Below are 23,472 nucleotides of genomic sequence, written 5' to 3'. Positions count from 1 at the left end.
AGTTATCGAGTCTTAACATGTTTAACTTTTATATTGATCTCAAAGTGATTAGCTATATATATTGGTGGTTCTATTCTTTTTATCATAAGAAAGGTCTCTCATCATCACTATATTTTTTTAAAGAAATTGAGCCTTTTTTTGGCACTTATATGAGTATCTGAGATGTTGTATTTATGATTAGTTTTGTCATTGATGATAACATATGTTTGTATGTTCATGAAAGACACATATTTTGTGTATCATATGTTAGTCATCCGATCAAAAAAGTTAGTATGTAATGGAGTGTGATATTCAAGATTATATTTGTATGGTAGAATGAGTATAGGCATCATGTCTATGGTCACCTAACTTTATGTTGTGCTCTAGATGAGTTACTACTTATTTGGTGAAGACTGGTAGCATACCAACATACAAGAAATAATGATAGAGGTTGTTGGTAGCATATTTGGTATATCTTATTGGAGATCAAGAACTAATGCTAGTGAGCTTTAGATATGATAGACAAATTGTTTTTGCACGCATTTGTTTAGAGTGAGAAGCATTTGGGTTATTATGGAAATGTCATTGTTGTGTAACATGTGGTATATTTTACTAGTAGCCAACTATGTTGAGGAAGTGTGTATTTTATCATTAGAAATTATAATATCAATGTTGTAACATGTCAAATCTTTATTGTAATAGCTCTAATAATTCTTATGAAAGAACATATGCCTTAGCATGGACCTATGCAATTAAATGTACATTAGGAAAGCTCTAACATGTTGACCTAATTAATTATTTGTAAAAGGGTATAAAGGAAAGATTTTTCCTTGGTTGGGTAATAAGTTGAGCATGTATGATGTATATGGATGCAAGATTTTATGTTGGATGATTAGAACATGGAAATGGTGATCTTGATTGAGGAAAGCTTCAAAGGAATTGCTTTGGCAAGTAAGTTGCAGATCAATTAGTTTATGATTTTGGATATTTTATCCTAAAATATTGTCTTTCTCATTTTTTGGAGCATTTAAGAAGTGGATCTATCCATTTCCTATCATCCTTTAATAGAGTCAAAACCTTCTAACAAGGTTTCAAGGCCTCCTCAGAGGGATATATCCTCTAATAGGGAAAATTGTACCAAATAAATTGTATTTGACTCTTAACAGGGTCACATCATTTCATAATGAACTTATATATTAATACATTATCTTGTGGGTATCATAATGAACTTATACCAAGGTTTTCCCTAGTAAAAAGCTCATTTAGTTATGGTGTATAGTTTCTTACTATTGTGCATCATTTTTTTAATTGTCAGAGATCATATTTATAAGTTTGGTTTTTAATTATATTTGGTTACAATTTATTTACCCCCCCTCCTTTTAGTTGTGTTTGGACTTCTTAACAATTGGTATCAGAGCATTGAGTCCTCTTTAGGAATAAATATTAAAATCTTTAAGGAGATTTACAATGGCTTACATGAAGGAGATTCATAAGTTTGATGATGATAACTATGACAACTAGAAGAACAAGATGTAGACACATTTTATCTACATGGAAATTGTTTACTAGTTGATTACAAAGTCTAAAACTAATGTCAAAACAAAGAGTAAGCTGTCTTCAAGTACATATAAGTAGAAGAAAATATTCTAGCAAACCATGATTGTAAAGGAGGCATTGATTAGTGCCCTATCTAAATCAAAATTCATTAAGGTAAAGGAACTTGACCTAGAAAATGATATTTATATCAAGATGATTATTTCAAAAAGAAAGTGAAGTTGTAGAATTGGAAAACTAAGTTAGAAAATGCTATAATGCAAGAAGATGGGACTATTAGAGCATATCTTGAGATGAAAATTGAAATTACCATAGGGATAAAGAGTTTAGGAGGAACAATAGAAAAAGTTGAAGTTGTTTAGAATATTCTTAAATCCTTAACACTAGCTTATGAGTACAATTTAAATGTAATTAAAGAAGTCATTCCTCTTATTAAAGGTTTTAATAGGGAAACATTAATTGGTTGATGCTGTACAAGGAAGGTGAATCCCTAGAAGAGATGACCAAGCCCCCCAAAAATATAACACAATTGAATTACACAAGATGCAATATCAAGGAATGCTTTATTATCAAAAAATATTTAGCTACATCAAATGCTCACCATACATTCCACTTATTCATAAGACAACTTACATGATAAAATATACTATATGCTAGACTGTATGACATTCCTAGTTACAACCAATGTACATTTGATATTATAACCAAAGTTTGCTATCCAAGCTTTTACCTAAGTATGTCTTGAGTGATATTACTTCAATGATCCATCCATGATACTTACCATGACTCTAAGACATTGTATATATAGTCATTAGTACACACAAGTCATCTTGAGTTAACAATATCCCATAATAGGAAACATATATTACATTATAGGGTAAAACCTCAATGAATTAATGACCAAATGCATAACATGAGATAAAATTATGTGGCCTTAGGTATAAGTCCACACATTAACCAACTTCTTAGATCTAAGAGTGCGTAAGACAACTCATAAATTTAGAATCGTGTCAAATTAAATACCAAAAATCACATGAAGAGTTGCATAGGAAATCACCACTTGAGAAGATGAAGCATAAATTCCAACAGTTGTCACATATGATTATGAACACTTAGGTAATGATCCATGACATGTCCACCATATGAACCTAATCCTGCATAATATGGAAATAACAAAAAAAATTATTATTTGCCAATACCAACTATATGATAGATAACTATAAAATATAATTTTTTTTTTGGGTGATGCAAGATTTCAAATATCCCAAGGATGCTCCTATAACATTAGTAAATAGAAATCTATTAAAACTAGGATTGAAAGATGATTTTCCTAGAACTAAGATAACTTTTAAAGCTAGTGCCATGCAAAACTAATTTTTAAAATAAAAACTTGGACCTTAAGGATCCTCCAAGAATAAAACAAAAAGTCAAATTGAAAATCATTATTTTAAATATTTTCCCTCCTTGGACTTAATTCGTAGAAGTCACATCCAATATTTAATAAGGATCACAAAAAAATCCCTTATTGCATCATCATCCAAGTCCTTGTCTTTTTCTTCCTATAGTGTGCTTAAGGTAGTAGTAGTGGAATGCATAACCCTAAGTGCATAGGTGGATAATCTAGTGTACCTCATGGACAAAGTGCCTAGCTTCACCTTGATTTTGGTGATTTCCTCAAAATTGGTAGGGGTCCTCAATGTCATCATTAAATATGGCCAAGACATGGGTGGATTTATTAGTGTCACTTTCCTTCTTCGTAATGTCATCTTGGTACTTGTCCACAAAATTTTTCTTGTAGGCTTTATATTTCATTCAAGGCTTGAATTTTTTTAGCAATTCTATGGGACGTACAAGGGTTTTCCTCATTCTCCCATTTAAATTGAACAACATGGGCATGGGGGAGTTTAAATTTTCTCACTTATAATGTTCTTGGGTAAGTAGAGGGCATGATGAAAGTTATACATATGTAAAATTAATCCCTAGTGAAGGATGTCATAGTTTTTTCCTTGGTTGTGGTAGTCCTTAACATCATCCACAATAAACTCTAGTGAGTGGAGCAAGAAGAACATGAATAAAAATAATATCATAGTGCTCAAAGTTATTAATAAAAGGAAAGTGGTACTATGCATAGGGTGAAATACTTTATGGTAACCATGCATACTTGGTCCCAAGGCTTTGGGAGTTCCTCTTTGTTGAACACTTTGTGTAATTGATAGATACCTTATTCCTTCAAAAGAGATACCACCCATGGAGATCCATCTCTCATTCTAGCTATTGATTAATTCAAGAGAGAGAGAGATATTTTTAGATTGAAAATAATATTAAGGCTATAGATGACAATTTTAGAAGTCATGGTTACCATTTCTGGAAAAAAGTTGTAAAGGTAAAGTCATTATTGTGGAGTTATACCAATAAGTGAATAAGTATGTGCAACAAGTTAATATATATATTTTATTGGAGGAAGGAAGTAAATAGGTAAAGTGTGCACTATAAGTTAAGGATAAGTTAATTAGTGAATATAACTAATCTAATTAGGATCTAGGACTATTATAGAGGAATGCTAAATAATTACATAAAGTTAATTTAAAAGCTTTAAATGAAGCAATTAATATAATTGAAATAAAGAAACAACACAAATTAAACTAACAGAAGGGAAATTGAGAGATAGAAGACACAAAACAATTTGATCTCTATGGACTATGTCTCTAGGTCCTGCTCCAATAGGGGGATAGATACAATTAACTCCAAAATTAGGTACAAGTGTTTACAAAATTGCTCCCTTCAAGTAGAACAACATCACGCTGTTCCAAAGTACAAGACTGATCACACCTTCATAATTTCTCTCTCCTTCTCAACACTTGGTCATTCTCTCCATTTCAAAATGCCCAAATAAGAGCTTCCTAACCCCCTTTTTACACAAAAAATTAGCCAAAATAAGGCTATAACAAAATCTACAAAAATAGCCTCTCTAATTAATTCCCCTCTCAAATCAACCCTTTAGCCATTTTTGAAACATTTTCCTCATGTTATTTTTGGGGTTAAAAATGATCATATAACCTTAATTTTCTAAGGTTGGCGGGATACAGTTAAAGTTTAAAAATAATATAGCCTATTATTATGCTAAACCCTACATATAGCATAGTGACATATATCATTTTACTCTACCAGCTAATAGGGGGTTCAAACCTTGCTGGTGGACCTTTTTAACCACTTAGGCAAGTAGGTAAAGTTTAAATTTTAAGTTGCACATTATAGTATTAAATGCGATCGATAGTGCAACAACCACTAGCTAGGTTTTAAGGGCCAGTGGTCAGGGGTTTGACCCTACCGACTACTAAACTTTGTTGCCAAAGGTTTTCCTACCATTTAAAATTTTTTTTTTCCCCACTGCCATGTTGCCTCATGATGATGTCATTAATCAATAGACTTTGACTATACATAACTTTTGCATCTGGTCTTAGATTTTGATAAAATGAACATCATTAAAAAGCTCTTGATGAGACCTTCAATTTTGTGCCAACTTTAACTAGTTTTAGAGAGTTCAAAATTTTTCCTTTTTGATAGCCTCTGAACAAAGGTTTGACCAACCTTTGACTGGCCATAACTCAAGCATACAAACTCTATTATTGTCCATTTGAGTTGTGTTGGATTTAGAACTTTGAGAGCTTTATTATGGTGTTGAATTTAGAGTTTTTTAGATACTTCAAATTTTGGTGAAAATATCCTCTAGATCAATCCTTCTCACTAAAGAACTTTTGGACATCCAAATGTTTGGATTACTCAAAAATTATGTGAGGTTATAGTGCCCTCACTTTTCCAATCTCTATCCATCTTGCCTTGCTTGGATGTATCCCCTTCTCCCACTTAGATGTATTCAATTGCTTCTCTTTGTGAAGTTCTAACATTCCTGTCTAGGATAAAATCTTGTGGCAATTGTGATATATACTCTAGTGAAAGATCATCAACTATTGGAATCTGAACACTGATCTCTTCATCCAAGATCATTGGACGCTTACACAACTTCAGATTCTCAACATTGACAACTAAGTAAAATTACATGTATGGATGAAGATTAAGGCCAAAAGCATTGGAGGCTCATACAACTTCAAATTCTCAACTTTGACAACTGAGTAAATTTACATGTATGGATGAAGATTAAGGTAGAAAGAATTGGTACCGATCTTTTACAAGATCTCAAAAGGACCATACCTGATAGGCTTGAGCTTTATTCCTTCACCTTGCATTCTATCCTTGCTGATATGTAACCAAACTCTATCACCAACTTGGAAATGGTGATTGATGCGATGCTTAACATGGTGAGCCTTGTATTTTTCTTAGCTGTGTTCCATCTATGCTTCTACTACCTGATGGATTGCTTGGACTTTTTGGATGAACTTTAAAGCCCTTTCAACATCATTGCATCCATCGATAATGTTGTCCTTCCCAAAAGAAAAATCCGTTGGTGTCTTAGGCAAGTAATCGAAGCAAGACTCAAAAGGAGACCTCTTTGTAGAAGAATGTGTTGCATGGTTGTAAGCATGTTGTACATAATGAAGACTTTCATCCCACAACTTAGGATGCCTGCTGCAATAACCTCTAAGTAGATGCACAAATGTCCTATTCACTACCTCTATCTATTTTGTCAGTTTCCAGATTGAAGGTTGTACTCTTCTTTAACTAGGTATCCATGAGGCCCCAAAATTCTGACTAAAATTCCCCTAAGAATCAAGAATCTTGATCCAATACAATAGAAGTGGGTAACCCAAAATGAACCCATACATTTTGAAAGTACAAATAAGCTATTAGTTTAATAGTGAATTTCTTTTTACAAGGCATTAAAATACACATTTTGCTAAACTGATCAACTACTACATACAAATAAATGTGACCCTTCCTAGACATAGGTAAATCTCCCACAAAGTCCATAGATACACTTTTCCATGGATGGGATGGTATAGGAAATGATGTGTACAAACCCAATTTCCTATTACTTGGTTTCCTAGTTGCACACATTACACATCCTTTTATATACTTAGTGATAATTTCTTCCATATGAGGCCAATAACAATATTTCTACAATTGAGCTAATGTTTACTTACCCCAAAATGTCTTGTAATTAAAGAGGTGTACACTTCCCAAATTACCTATACTTGTTCATCTTTAGGAATTCATAGTTTTCCCAAGTGATACAACAAATTATCTTGCACATAGTAATTTTTCTCTTCTACATGCTTACCCTGGATTAAAGCTACATAGATATTCTTAAAGTTCTCATCATTAGCATACTGTTACTAAATTTTTTCATGAACCATAGAACTATTTTGAAGGATTATCAAAGAATTCATAATAAGAGGACTAGAGAGAATATCTGCTACTTTGTTATGGACACCCTTCTTACTTAATTACCAAATGAAACTTTTGTAGAAAACCCATCTACATGAAGTGCCTACCGTATTGAAACTTAGATTGTGAGTGCAAATATTGAAGTGGTTGGTGATCAATGTGGATTATAGTTTCTTTTCCCATTAAGTAGTGTTTCCATTTCTTAACACTTTGAACTAAAGCATAAAGTTCCTTATCATAAGTGAGATAGTTACTTACTACTCTTGAAAAAGTTTTAGAGTAGTAGCAAATTGGCTTACCTCCTTGAATGAGTACAACTCCCATGGAAAACCTACTCACATCTATCTCAATCTCAAATGGTCGATGTAAATTTGGTAAAACTAGAACTAGTGTGGTGCTCAACTTTTCCTTCAAAGTATCAAAAGCCTTTTTTCTGTGGACCTCCCCACTGAAAAGTCATCTTGGTACTAGCTGATGCATGCAATGAAAGAGAATTTTGCAATGAACTTCCTCCAGCACTCTACTACACCTAGAAAACTCTTGACTTCTATAACTATACTTGGCTTAGGTAATTTTGCAATACATTTGACCTTCACAAGGTCTACTTTCAATTGACCATCTCCTACAACATATCCTAAGTACACTAAGGATGTCTTAGAAAATTCACATTTAGACATCTTTACAAAAAGTTTTTCTTTTCTCAATATATCAAATACTTTCTTTACATGAATTACATGATCATCCCAAGACTTACTAAATACAAGAATATCATCTAAATAGACTATGACAAAATCATCATTACAAAGCCTGAATGGCATAAAAAACCACTCATGAAGTCCCTATTTTTTCTTAAAAGGAGTTTTCCAAATATCACTTTTTGCAATTCTTATCTGATGATATTCACTATGTAAGTCTAGCTTAGTGAAATAAATTGCATGCTTCAATTGATCAAGTAAATCATCAATTCTAGGAAGAGGGTACTTGTGCTTTACCATTATCTTGTTCAGAGCCCTGTAGTCAATGTACATTCTCCAAGTCCCATCTTTCTTTGTAACCAACACAATAGGAGAACCACAAGGATAAGTACTAGGATGAATAACTCCTTTCTTGACTAGCTCCTAAACTTGCTTCTTGATTTCTTCATTCTGCAAGATTGATAACTGGTACATGCTGATATTAGGAAGTGGCACATCTTGCTGCAACTTAATCTCATATTGTATCTCTCTCTTAGGCGGCAATCCTTTCAGTTCTTGAAACAAGTCATCATTAGCAGAAACTACTTTGACCAATTCAACTTTATGTTTTGGATCACATCCTTTAAATGCCTCAGATGTTTCATCTTCTTTGGCTTTTACTATCATCAACACAAAATTCTTACTATAGTTGACTAACCTTTTCATTTGACCAACATTGACTAATGCCAAATTAGTCTTAATCTTATGTGCCCATAAAATATATTCAATCTTATCTTTAAAAAGATGATACTTATTTTTTCCCCTATAGAAGATAGCTTGTCAATCATACAAATAGGAGCTCCAAAGTACAAGACCAAAAATATATAAAGGGACTACATCAGCTTCTATCTCATCTACAAGGTTTGTAGTGATAGCAAATCTTAGCTTACATTGCTTAGTTACCTATAACCTTGCATCATCACAAACCCATCCAAGAGGATATGGTTTTGGATGAGGTGTTGTAGTCAAATTAAGCTTTTTAACAACTTCCTCAAATATCAAATTAACTTGAGAACCCATATCAAATAATATATCAACCTTAGTATGCTTGATAACAACTTGAATGTGAAATAATTCATTCCTTTTCTTATCATTCCTAGGAGTAGATTCTTTACTTGTACTTGCACTTTTGTTAAAAGAACTTGTAGCTGATGGGAGAGATATACCTTTTCCATTACCTTAGATCCCAATGGCAATGATCCTTGTTTCATCTCTGGAATTAGATCCAAGATCTTGTTGAATTATAACAATAGTCTTTTGTTTGCCTTTATTTCCACAAATCTCTTTGGCCTTTTTTCTGGGTGTAGCTTCTAGCACTTAGAATCATCATGCCCTTCTTTCTTGCAATGTGAGCATGTGGGTTTTTCACCCTCTTTCTTTACTATATCTTTCTTTTTCCCTTTCCCTTTTTCTTTGGATTTACCTTCAAACTTAGATAGCTTCTTTTTGACCCTATCAATGAAATTACCCTTACCCCTTGACTCTAAGTGTGTCACCTATATACTTACTTCATCCAAATTACATAGATTCAAAACCAAAATAGAATGTCTAAGGTAAGAATGAAGACCACCTATGTACTTGAGTAAAGTATCCTAGGTATCAAATGGAACATTTAATGAGATAACCATTTTTTGAAATTCATGGGTGTACTCCTAGATATACTAACCTTTTACTTGCCTAAAATGTTTCCAGTTCACCATTAACTATTGGATATGTTCTAGGGGGTAGAATTGCTTCTGTCAAGCACTAGCAAATTCTAACCATGACAATTTGAACTTCCATACTGTAAAGTTTCATCTCGAATCCTACTATCCCACCCATTTAGACCTACACCACCTAACTGAAGAGTGGCTAACTGAATTCTATCAACATCATCTACAAGGTTTTGAAATCTATAGTAGACTTCTACTTGTTGAATTCAGTCATCTAATTTCTCAGCATTTGACTCCCCACAATACTTTGGCAAGTCAAACTTTACATCCAACTTGATTTGAGGCTTATTTCCACCCTTGAAAATATTAGAATACTCAGAATGGTTAGAAGAAGGAGAAGAGGGGGAAGAAGGAGAAGAGGGAGAAGAAGGCGAAGAGGGAGGTGTGTTTGGAGGATCATGATCATCTCCTTTATTTTTCCCTTTTCCCTTTCGAGCTACATGTCTTTGCATCTTTTCTTCTCTTTACTATACCAAAACTTCTACCATTGTCTACAAATTCTAAAGAGTCTTTTGGATACTCTTATTTTGATGGGACACAACCCAAGAACAGAATGGACACAACAGAAAAGGGAAATTATATTAACTGGGAAAATAAGCTAGTACAAATAGTACAGAGAAAATAAACTTCAGAACATGCCCTAAGGGCTTACAATAGCATAAATCTGGAGAATATTTCTCCTTTTAGCACCTCCTCTCAAACTCCACTCCGAACTGCCTTTTACAATGCCAAAAATCTCCTTAAATAGACCCCAGAGGGTTAAGGACTAGGAGTACATTCTAGAAAGTGCTAGTAGGCATCCACTGATGAAATAGAAGGTTCTGGAAGCTGCGTTAGAAGTCGGTGCAAATCTAGAAGAATTCAAAAACGATAACTGAACTTCCGGGAGGCATAACTTTTGAATCGTAGCTCTGATTGACGAACCGTTTACATTTTCAGAAAGCTCTCGAAGCGCTCTATAGCCCTATGGACAAGCTTCACTCATCCCCCATTTTTTTGACCCTTTTTGAGGTCATTTAATGCCCCAAACCTGACTTTGAAGCATTCTTAGGAGGTCTCCAAAACCTGAAAAACTGCAATAACTTTCGAACTATGGGGCCTATTGACTTGATTTTTTTTTTGGAATGCTCTAAATCATGATTACATTCATCTGGCCAATTCACACCTTCTAGTTTACCAAAATGATGGCCCAAATACATGCTCCTATTTTTTTGGGATTTTCAAACGCACTGATAGTTGAACTATGAGAGTTGTAACCTTTATTTGAGCCAAATGGGTATCCAAAAATGTAAAGACATGAAACAAAAACTAAGTCTAAGTACATTTTTTGGGTGACATAGGATTGCCCTTATACCTTTGGATGCTCCTGCATCATATTTTGAAAAACTTGTCCACCACCTTCATCTACCATTTGTGATGATGGTTTAATCTTTCATTTTCTGATCTCAGGATTGTATTCCTCGATCTTTTCTTTGCCTTTCTCAATCTTGGATCTTGTTAGCATTTAAATATGTAATTCTAGTGACATAATAGGGCTCTAATACCAAATTTGGTTTGATTAGGATCTAGGACTATTACAAAGGAAGGCTAACTAATTACATAAACTTAATTTTAAAGCTTTAGATGAAGCAATTAATGTAATTGAAATAAAGGAACAACACAAATTAAATTGATAGAAGGGGAATTGATAGATAGAAGACACAAGACAATTTAATCTCAGAGTTTTTCTATATGGACTACATGTCCAGGTCCTACTCCAATAGGGGGACTGATTCAATTAACTCCAAAATTAGGTACAAGTGTTTACAAAATCACTCCCTTCAAGTACAATAGCATCACGCTATTCCAAAGTATAGGACTGATGACACCTTCATAATTTCTCTCAACTTCTTAGCATTTGGTCATTTTCTCCATTTTAGAATGTCTGAATAAGAGCCTCCAAACCCCCTTTTTATACAAAAAATTAGCCAAAATACGGCTGTAAAAAAACCTACAAAAATGACCTCTCCAATTAATTCCCCTCTCAAATTAACCCTTTAGCCATTTTTGAAAGATTTAACTCATGTTATTTTATGGGTTAAAAATTAGCAAATAACCTTAATTTTCTAAGGTTGGTAGGATATGGTTAAAGTTTAAAAATAACATAGCCTATTATATAAACCCTGCATATAGCACAACGACATATATCCTTTTACTTGACTAGCCGGTTGGGGGTTCAATCCCTATTGACATACCTTTTTAACCACTCAAGTGGGTAGGTAAAGTTTAAATTTTAACTCGTGCATAATAGTATTAAATGTGACTGTTAGTGCAATGACTACCAGCCAAGTTTTGGGGGCTAGTGTTTAGGGGTTTGACTGCCACTGACCACCAAACATTGCCATGAAAGGTTTTCTAGCCATTTGTTTTTAAAACAATTTTTTGTACCACTACCACATCACCTCATGATGATTTTATCGATCAATTGATTTTGACTGTGCATAACTTTTGCACTCGGTCTCCAATTTTGATAAAATGAACATCATTAGAGATCTCTTATGAGACCTTCAATTTGGTGCTAACTTCAAATAGTTTTGGAGAGTTCAAAAATTTGCCTTTCTGATAGCCTTTGAACTGAGGTTTGACCAACCTTTTACTAGCCATAACTCAAGCATACAAACTCTATTTTTGTCATTTGAGTTGTGTTTGATTAAATTTTTTGAGAGCTCTAACATGGTGCTAAATTTTGGAGTTTTGGAGATACTTCAAATTTTGGTGAAAATATCCTTTGGATCAATAACAAACTTATAACCTAAATAGGTAAAGTCTTATAAAAATGAGACAATTTTATAGGTAAAGACCAAGTGGTAAAGGAAATATGGTTACTATCTATAAACTAAATTTTTATCAGTAAACAAGAAAATAAATGAACACATGAACTAGCTTGTTAATCAATTATCATTATAGGTAGAATATGAACACTCTTTATTAATTAGGTGTGCAATCATGATGGAGTAAGATTCAATTAATTTTGATGAAAAGAGAAATGATCTACATAGATTAAAAAGCCTAACAAAATGGTTTATGGGAATTTGTAAATAGATCTGGTAAATAATTCAAGAAAGTTTTGATGAATGAACATAATGTTACTTTCCACCTTGGGAATGACAAAAAGACTTAGATCCAATTAACATGGTTTGATATTATAAAAAGTTTGAGAATGAGATGGGTTCATAAAGAAGCTATGAAATATTCCAAACCTAATTAGGTTTTATATACAAAAGTAAGAAGTGATTAAAAGGGATCAAGTATCATGAAGAAAAAATGATGAGAGGGAGATGAATGAAAGAATAATTGATGTAGAATTGAGGAGCGATCACCAAGTTGATCTTAGAGAGTCTAAAAAAGCATTAAATGAATATATACAAAGCATCAAGTTTCTAAACATCTTTTGGAGAAGGCAATTGCAAGTCACTTTTAACATTTTGTTTCCCTAATAGTTTCACCAAGTGTTTGTAAATTCCTTTAACAAGGTAGTTCTTAGCATGAATTTATTATAAATCCTATACTAGGGTGAACACTATAATAGTGGGATAAAATCCCTTAACATTGCGGGCTTTAATATGACTCTTAGAAACATTTAACAATGTATAAGCCATTGTTAAAAAGGTGACTCATGTAGTTTTGGAAATGTAGTAGAGATTGGGTGACTAAGAGCTAAGGGGGGTTCAATTAGGAACCAATAAAACTTATACTTTAATTCACCAATGAAACCACTGACCAGCCTCGCAATAGGTGTATCATAGTCATGCACTAGGCCTTGCTTAGTAACAATATATTCAAACTAAGGACTATTTCTCCCACTATGATGTGCGTTTAATCTTATCAACCCAAGGACATATACTTGAAATGGTTGGCACAATATGTGCACTAGGTCTCTTAATGAGTCACTAAGCTTATGCTATGAGAAGGTTAAAATGCAAGAAAAAGAACTTACAATATTGCTATAGGAAACTAACACACTTAACTCTTTGAATACTAGAAATACAATCAAAAGATAACAAATATTCCAACTTGGCTCATCCACTAAAACTATTCTCACATATGCTATAGGAACATTCAAAAAGTGTGATGCTACATAAAGGAATTCACAACTTCTAACTAAGATACTATGAATGATTGGAAATAATTCTATTCTATCCTAATCTAATCCACCTTCCAAGTGGGCCCCTTGGTTGGCTTCTCTAAACTACTAAGACAAGATAGAAGCTGAAAAATATTTCATTCAATTTAGAAATTCATTACATAACATAGAACTGTAAAAACACAACTATAAAAGTTAACAATCCATTCTCAGAAACTATTTCTTCTAACTGATTCTAAAACTTAACACACTTGGTTCGATTTCTATATATATAGGAAATCACCATTTATTCCATAATAGAAAAGTAAATGACCTAGCTTAAAATTTGCAAGAGAGAAAATAGGAAGATAACAACTAAAGGTGGGAAGAAGAAATAATAGCTTAAGGTGGGAATAATAAAGTCTAAACATCCACTTAGCATAGAGTAAATGCAGAGAAGGTAATAAGTCTTCATAGTTCCTCCTTACCCACTGTTGTATCTTCTGGAACCGTTACAACTTCCTCCACCATGATTTCTCCTTGGCATTCTCTTCTCCTTAAATGCTATTGATGCTTAGCTTTTGAATTCCTCCAATCATCTTTTAGTGTTCATTAAAAGTTTAGTTATAACAAAAAACATGTTTGCAAATAAGCATTTATCAAATTAAATTCAAATATAAGAACACATATTTTGATAACTATATGAATATATAATATTAGCAAAGGTGGCATAATTTCTACCCCATAGGTTTATCATAGGTTCGTTAAACATAGGTCCACAAATGTTTTAACAAAGATAAATAGAGTATCAACCAAAGTATCTTAAACATCATAAAATAAAGGAAAATTTTGGTCTCATCATCTACCCCCTACCAAACTAATGCTTGTCCTCAAGCATTGCATTTCCTTGTTAGTGACTTGAACTCTTCAATTTCTATTCTTCCCTTTCTATTTCTCTTAAAAGTGTAGTAAAATCCTCTAGTTTTCTCCCACACTTCTCTCCTGTGATCTTCTTGCAACTTGTCAAGTCTATCAACATTAATGTCATACTGGGGCTACAAGAACATTAGAGGCTACATTATTAAGGGACACCACAACTTTGGTCTAGGCTACTTCCCTAATTCTAAATATTTTGGAACTCTATGAAGTGCTACTTCCAAGTTAATAGGGTTGTGTGGTTTTGACTTCTTAAGAGATTCAAGTAGTCTAGCCCACCTACTCCTAGCATCGATCATGGCTTGCTAAAATGCAAAGTAGGAAAAATTTTCATATTCAACATAAACCTTAGTTCTAGCAGCAAAGATCTTCTCCCTCACTTCTAGATTCTTCTTTCCATAGGTTAATGTGAACCAATTCCTAAGCATTTCATCTGGCTTACTACTTTCTACTCTTAAAGGTAAAGGTTCTATTCTTTCCTAATCCCTACAGTTATTCAATTGCCTATCATACTTCATTTCATTGGACATCCATGAAATGAAGGCTTTTAGATGTACATCTCCTATGAAAAGCAAGGGATTCCATTCAGTCTCTGAAGGAATAACAAAATTATGAACATATAACTCACATAATAAGTTCTGATGCCATGGTGACAGAGTCTGATACAGTCCATAAAATTCTTGTGCTAATTAAAACTTTGCATTCACATTCTTGAGAGTTAACATTAATTGAAACAAAAAAATTTTCCCTTTTAAGCAGAGAGCATAAACTCTAGTTGGTGCCCTACAAGCAAGGGCCTGGTCAGCTAGCTTAAGAGCATGGTCCATGTGTTGTTTTTGGCTTTCTAGCTATTCCTTTAATTCTAAAATTTCCTCATTTTAAGATAATATAATCTTATTCATCTTTTTCTTTTCTTCTTTCCACAATGCCTTAGCAAACAAATACTATCCATACAATTGAAAGAGGAGTTTTTGTAGTGTGATAGCGTTGTGGTCCTCTTCATGATCCCTTTTCCTCTTTCTTTGTTCTTGCCATAGATGTTATGCTAAACCAATGATCCATGTTTATCTATGTGTAACTAGGGTAGTGTCTGGATCAACATATTCATGAACTGTCTCATCCCTACAACTAGAGGTGCCTGGTAAGTTTGTTGGGGTATCATCTATATTTTCTTTAATTTCTTCCCTACACTCTTCAATAGGATTATCAGGAGTGCTTGTAATATTAGGATGAGGGGGAGAATGATTAGAAACAATTTGCATAGGGGATTCCCTGAGGATATTTTAGACAGAATAGGATCCTTAGAAACTTGCCCTCTCATTCTAGGGCTTCTCCTTAAAGGGGTTTCTTCCTGTGTTACAACCTTTAGCCTACTTTTCTCCTTTGGTGTTTCTACTACAAGAGCAATTTTTGTAGGACCCTTCTTTATTATCTTTTGTTTTACAATTGTAGGGCTTAGTTCTTGCTGAACAAAAATTTCTTTTGGTTGTTTTTGTTTCCTCTTAACTTTGCTGGTAGCAGGTTTAAGAATTTTTTGTACAAGTGGAGTCACATTTGCTTGAATAGGGGTATTTTCTTGTTCATTTCCTCTTTGATGCAAGCAATTGAACTTTTCAAACTTGGTGAAAGAAACTTCAAAATAGAGATTTCTAAAGAATTTTTTTTTATCTAGGAACTATGACTCAAAAATGCTCCTAGCTTGACACCATCCCCAACAATGGTGCCAAAAATGACCCGCCTCACAATAGGTGTATCATAGTCATGCACTAGGCCTTGCTTAGGAATAATATATTCAAACTAAGGACTATTTCTCCCACTATGAGATGCATTTAATCTTATCAACCCAAGGACATATACTTGAAATGGTTGGCATAATATGTGCACTAGGTCTCTTAATGAGTCACTAAGCTTATGCTGCAGGAAAGTAAAAATGCAAGGAAAAGAACTTACACTATTTCTATAGGAAACTAACACACTTAACTCTTTGAATACTAGAAATACAATGAAAAGATAACAAATATTCCAACTTGGATTATCCACTAAAACTGTTCTCACATATGCTATAGGAACATTCTCAAATTGTGATGCTACAAGAAGGAACTCACAACTTCTAACTAAGATACTATGAATGCTTGGAAATAAATCTATTCTATCCTAATCTAATCCACCTTCCAAGTGGGCCCCCTTGGTCGGCTTCTCTAAACTACTAACACAAGATAGAAGCTGAAAACTATTTCATTCAATTTAGAAATTGATTACATAACACAAAACTATAAAAGTTAACAGTCTGTTCTCAGAAACTATTTCTTTTAACTAGTTCTATAACTTAACACACTTGGGTTGATTCCTATATATATATAGGAAATCACCATTTATTCCATAACAAAAATGTAAATGACCTAGCTTAAAATCTGTAAGAGAGAAAATAGGAAGATAACAACTAAAGGCAGGAAGAAGGAATAATGACTTAAGGCAGGAATAATAAAGTTTGAACATCTACTCACCATAGACTAAATGTGAAGAAGGTAATAAGTCTTCATAGTTCCTCCTTACTCACTGTCGTATCTTCTAGAACCATTACAACTTCCTCCACCATGGTTGCTCCTTGGCATTATCTTCTCCTTAAATGCTATTGACGCTTAGCTTTTGAATTCCTCCAATCATCTTTCAGTGTTCATTAATAGGTTAGTTATAACACAAAACATGTTTGCAAATAAGCATTTATTAAATTAAATTCAAATATAAGAACAAAAATTTTGATAACTATATGAAATACTACATACTATATATAGTATTAGCAAAAGATGGCATAGTTTCTACCTCATAGGTTTATCATAGGTTCGGTAAACATAGGTCCACAAATGTTTTAACAAAGATAAATAGAGTATTAAAAAAGTATCTTAAACATTATAAAATAAAGGCAAATTTTGCTCTCATCAACCACCACCACATAATCTTATCTAATTGAATGCATGAAAAGCTGAAAATAATAAAACATTCATAATATTTTGACACAATATTTGGTAACTCAGAAACCTTTCAACTAGAAAGTAAAACTAGGGTGGGGATGATACCCACAAGCTTTATTACTGCAGAATAAAGTTTTCTTGTTAAAGATTACAATCGATCACTTCTAATGATTTTCCCCTTTAGGATCAATAAGGATTATTATGTCCACCTTGTGAAAGGATTACATTATCCAATGAAGTATGCACTTTGTTAGGAGATTTGGAATTAGACTGTTAAGTCCACCTTGTTAAAATATTTTATTGGTGCACTTGTTAGGATGAATCAATGGCTAATCTCTAATCTAAAACTCATTTTTTTAAATGAGATTCCTTTGAATTACAATGATCACCTAACTGTGATAGACAAGTCTCTATTTTTCCTTAGACTACTTGTAGCCTTCATAATTCACACTCATATGCTTCTTGCTTCTTTGATATGATTGCTACATTGGATATGAAAAGATATATTTCATATATATACCAACATAATAAATTATCTTATGGAGTTGACTATAATACAAAATTTAAACAATCTTCACAAAGTTGGCTCATTGTTGCAACTCAACTTCTGAAGACCACTTTGGTGATGTTCTGACACTTGAAAAACTCTGGCACTTAGTTGATGTAGATTCTTAGTCCATATTGATCACTTGGGGTAATAGGATCTTGGTTAGTATTGGATGACTCAATGAACACTAAAGAACTTAGTAGATCTAGTTGACACTAAATGCTTTGTCAACACTACCTTTGTTCAGTTCATTAACATAGACGATACACACTATAGAGCTCAGTTAAGCTTAGTAGATACTCTAAAGCTCAACATGAACTATAATATATCTAATTATCTTGGTAGAAATTGAAATACTTGGCTTAGACTAATAGCAATATGATAAGCTTGCTAGCAACTTTAGAGCTTGATAGAAATGTAACCAAGTGTTAAGTCACTAATAGACAAATGATTTGACTAATAGGTCAACAATCTCCCCCTTTGGCATTAGTGAAAAAAAAACATATCATACCAAAATATTTGACTACTCAAAATATAAGTCAAAACTCCCCTTATTAACAATCTAGGTCTTCAACTCAGTTTTCACTATGTCTGCTATTGTAGCTCAGTAACTTCTTACTTTTTTTGATTTTTCAAATTTGCTTTTGTGAACACATTTTCTACTTTGTATATAAATATTTCATACATACTATACATGGGTTTCCTTCCTTGTTACAACTCCCCCATACATATATCTGATGTATATATAACTCTCCCTTTTTGACACAAATGCTGAAAATGCATAACTATAAGGTAATATCAAAATGTGAACGAAAATCACTATGTACCTTTTGTATCTTCTTAAAATTGAAAAAATTCTATGTTAAGAGTGTTAGCACTCCAAGTAAGTGGTTTGGGGTCATGTCAAGCACCTAAAATGGGTCTTTGCATGGAGTTGACTATTTCCCCCCTATTCTACTTCTCTCTCTCCATTTCAAGCCTATTTTTGACAACTTTCTCTATGAAACTAAGGACTTTGACTTTCTAGGTCAAGGTCAACCTCAAACCTGACCTAGGTCAAGGATGACCTCAACCTTGACCTAGGGTAAGGTTGACCTGTCCCTAATCCTAGGTCCATTTTTCAATTTTTGGGAGTTTCAAGACATTGACGTTTAGAAAGTTTCTTTTTCCCACTTTTGGGTTGGCTGTTTTGGGTTTTAGAATGTTAGACTCTTAAATTACATTTAATCTAGGTCCACTTCTTGAGGTTAATGTTAAATGGGACTTAATGCTCCCATGTTAGCCTTCTCTAGGAGTTAGTGCCCAAGATATCTATATAAGGAAGCCTTCTTCCCTCATTTTGACATCCATAATTTATGAGTGCATACACTATCTATGAGAAAATTTCTTATCCACCTACTATGAAGTGAATATCTACTATCTATCAAGCATTAAATCATTCAAGTGTTCAATCATCCAATTCATCAAGGAGGTCCATTCTTTGCCATTGAAGGATTCAATATCTATGGAGCCCCCTTGTTGAAGATTTCTCCATTCACATTCATTCAAGCCTTTGTCTATGAAAAGATACATTCAAGATTGGTGCTAAAGATCTAATTCCATTTATTTGAGAAATCCTACATACATTTCTACATTCATTTGGAGCATCTGTACTTGTTGATTCAAGGATTCAAATCCTCCACAAGGATTTCAATATAATCAAGGTAAATAGTTCCATTTACTTTATTTATGCATATTAGAATTTCAATTCAATTTCAAGGTTAGTTCTAAACTAGGATTTGACAAAGGCAAACCCCCCCATACAAACAAATAAACCATTTTTCTTGCAGATACAAGTGTGGAACATCAGATTGAAGATAAGAATTGAATACCCTTTTTGTCGAATTTGTGGCATCTACAAACATAAATTTTGTCAAAGTAGTGTAGGTCAAGATTGACTTTTTGGGGTACAATTATGCCCTGCTATGATGGTCAAGGTTGATCTCCCTTCAAAAGGACAAGAGTTTGCTAGGGTTTTTTCGTTTCAACATTTCCAGTCTAGAATAGGTTGTAGAGATCCCCAAAATTGTACATAGACACCCGAAATCAACATTTTCTAGAATTATTCCACTTCAAGGTTAGTATTTGTCTTTTGTCTATTTTAAGATTTAAGCACATACTTCTCAAATAAGAAGATCACAAGACCTCTTTTCTCCTTATTTTCCATTACATGATCCATTTATGCATTGATCACTCTCTTGTGCTTAATCAATTTGGATCATTCCTATTGGAAATTAGGGTTGAGGATAGGCACTATTTCATCATATTCATTTTGGTGAACCTGACACACTTGTTTGCGCTCAAAATTGCAGCCTTGATTTTGAGTACCATTGAGTATTCAAGCCTTATAAATGCCTTTTGATGCCTATGTACCTAGCTGCCTATTTGAAGCATAAGAGGTGTTTAATGTTTCTAACACCTTCCATTTAGTGCGTCCATGGGTTTCAGGAAGTTAAATTGGCATTTTGAACTATTTCATGAAGTCTTGTTTTTAGCAGTTGTCAAATTTGCATTTTCACCAAAGTGTCAAACATCGACAAGAGCCTACGTTTGCAAGTGAATATCTTGCACCTAGAAATGTTTTGTGATTTTTTGATTTGGGAGTGTCTAGTGTCCATACCTAAGAACCTATGTTTCAGATTTTGAGTCATTTTGAGTCCATTTGACTAGGTTTGGAACCCCTCAAATTTGGTTGTTTACTATTTTCATGCTGATGCACTTAGCACATAATTCTGGGAGGCCCTGTTTGATGAGTTATAATTTTGACCTAGTTGACTAAAATGTGAAATTTCCTTTTGCATTATATTTTAGAGATCAGAGACTTGTTATGTTTCAAGTTTTAGCTTATGACGAATCCGTTTGATTAGTTTTCAAATGCGATTCCAAACATAATTTCTATCTTTTTACTGGTGTCAAAAGGAGCAGATTGTTTGGTACCCCTATTCAAGATGTTATAACTTGAAATATGTGTTAGGTGAGATTGAATGAATTGTACCTTTGTGTTGTACTCTAAAAATACTTTAAGTATGTCAGTTTGCAAATCTTGATTAATCCATTTGTACACTTTTCCAGGTCAATTCCATTTGCAAAAAAATGTTTTCTGTCAGTGTTTTCAATCTATAAAATCCAAGTAGCCTACTTTGACCACTTTCCAAATGTGCCCATTTATTCATCATGAGCCCAAATCATAGATTCATACTTTCCTTGTGATAGAGAATCAATGCTCAATTTATTGCTTTCTAACATGTTTACTTGCAGGTAATTCTGGGAAGGAAACTTTGACAACAAATATCTTTTGACCCTAAATTTGTCATGAGACATGATTTGACAGGGTGCAAGTATGTGGAACAGAGAATCAATGTGCCGACTTTCAAAGCCCGATCAAGTGTTTGAATTAGTTTTTAAGGCCAATCAAAGAACCTCCTAGCATGAAATTGATAGTTAAAAAAGAGGGGTAAAGTGATTTTCAAAAGTTGAATTAATGTTGAAGATTGATTCCAATGATAATTAGGCATTCGGTAGATCAGTTTTGCATATCAATTGTTTGGAAAACAATTTTTTTTAGCCAAACCCATTTTGGGGTCCAACTGACTACTTCAGATTGATTGGATGTCTCGAGATTCTAAAGGCACCCTAAGTTTTAAAGTGAAAATGATTTATGAAAGAAACATGGGGATATGAAATCCCAAGTTTTGAGAATGTGGAGCCTGATGAAAAGGATGTACATGATGTTGCCTCTCTAGAAGAAGATATAGATGATGATGGTGGAGTTTCTCAAATAGAAAAAGAAGCACCCGAGTACAAACAACTTATTGCCATTCGTGGTGGAATGATGATCTTAATCTGCTTGTTGATAAGAAGATCCACCATGATATGACAACACCACTATCTCATTCTTTTATATTTACTGGCCATTTTCCCTATTTAACTGGGAATCAATTGAACAACAGTTGCAACGATGAACCTATTATCAAAGCACTTGAGAGAGGAGTGCACACAATTGAATTGGATGTTTGGCCTAATTCAAATAAATAAAGATATTAATAGCAGTATCAAAGGACACATATCTTGATGTTTCTAAAGGAGGAGCTCACATTCATATTGTGCACTTGTCAGCATTATTTGAGTAGGATGGAAATGGGGCTATTGAGAATCATGTGGGAACAGAACAAGATGGAGCTCAACATATCCATATTTGCAAATGCAATTGACCAGATTTTTATAGCCACAAGTTTTGTTAAAGAAGATGATACATGATGTGCTGCAATAAATGCCATACTATGGAATGAAGAGATGGGGTAGTGGCTTGATTATTGGATTGATTTAGACAAGCCTTCATTAAATCAGGAAAATGATGTGAATTATAAAGAAATTTATATATTCAATGGAAACAGTCAAAACAAAAATGTTTATGCATCCAACTTTGTTCCATTATGGATTTAGCCCTTTTGTTCAGAAGAATAGAGAAGGTGATAAATGCATTTCAAAGGTCTGGCTTTATCCAACCTGCAAGAATATCAATGTCTTTGTTAAAGATATGGCAGCAGCGGATATGATTGCTGTGGGTAAGCAAAATCCACATTTGGGGGGACCCTCTTAGTAGTAGACATAGCCCCATGGTGGAAAGGGACAAGTTACAGGTTCGAAAAAAGACAAAGACATCAAGAGTAGGAGAGGACGACATTAAAGAAGGGAGCCATGACATACTAGGAAGAGCACCATGGCTCACGTGAGGGAGCAAGGGAGCTCCCAATAGTAGGAAGCTTGGGAATTTGAAGAACCAATGCAAATTGAAAGGAAATTGTTTGAAAATGAGAAAGCTCCACATGAAATTAATAGAGCCCATAGCTTTTGAAAGAGCAAGGAGTGAGGCAGCTAGAACTTAAAGACTCATGCATAAGAGAAAGGATGCTAAATGAGGAGCTCAGCATGTGGAAAGAGGGCGGAAAAAGGTGAGTTTAATTGGAGAGAAGGAACTAAGCCGTAAGTAAGAAAAAGAAAAAGAATGGAAGTGCATTTATGATTGAAGACCAAGTGAGAAAAAAATCAGCACTCAAAGGCATCATTCACAGTTGAAACAAGGTGTCCATCAAGAAGAGGCAACAACTAAAAAGATGAAGCCACTAGTAAATGGAAATAATCCATGTCAATCCAGCAAGAAATAGTGAAAGGGAAGACACAAAGGTATTAAAGCCACAGTTAAGAGGAGCATAAGCAAAAGTATGAGGCACCAAGGCAAGCCCCATGTAGACTAGCGATGGAGTGATGCAGAGTGATAGCAACACGTGAAAAGCGTAGGGGTTCAAGCTAAGTTGCTTAATCCCACATTTAGCAAGAGAAGGTTTTTTTAGGTATTTAAGTATAAGTCCATGCATATGGTATAGCATCTAATGACAAGAGCCTTTTAAAGGCTAGCCACATGTGGAGGGGCCCATGGGGTCAAAAGTCAAAGTTTTAACTTTTTAAATGTTGGTGAGTCACATATGATTAGAGGCCTCTTTCAAAGACCTTACGCTGCTATGATTGCCTCGTATAAGCGTAAGGGCCTATTTGGTAG

This window comes from Cupressus sempervirens, chromosome 6 (genome assembly GCF_028749045.1).
Source record: "Cupressus sempervirens isolate cs-2001-9-10 chromosome 6, ASM2874904v1, whole genome shotgun sequence".
Classification (NCBI taxonomy): domain Eukaryota; kingdom Viridiplantae; phylum Streptophyta; class Pinopsida; order Cupressales; family Cupressaceae; genus Cupressus; species Cupressus sempervirens.
Note: the sequence above shows the minus strand (reverse complement) of the source record.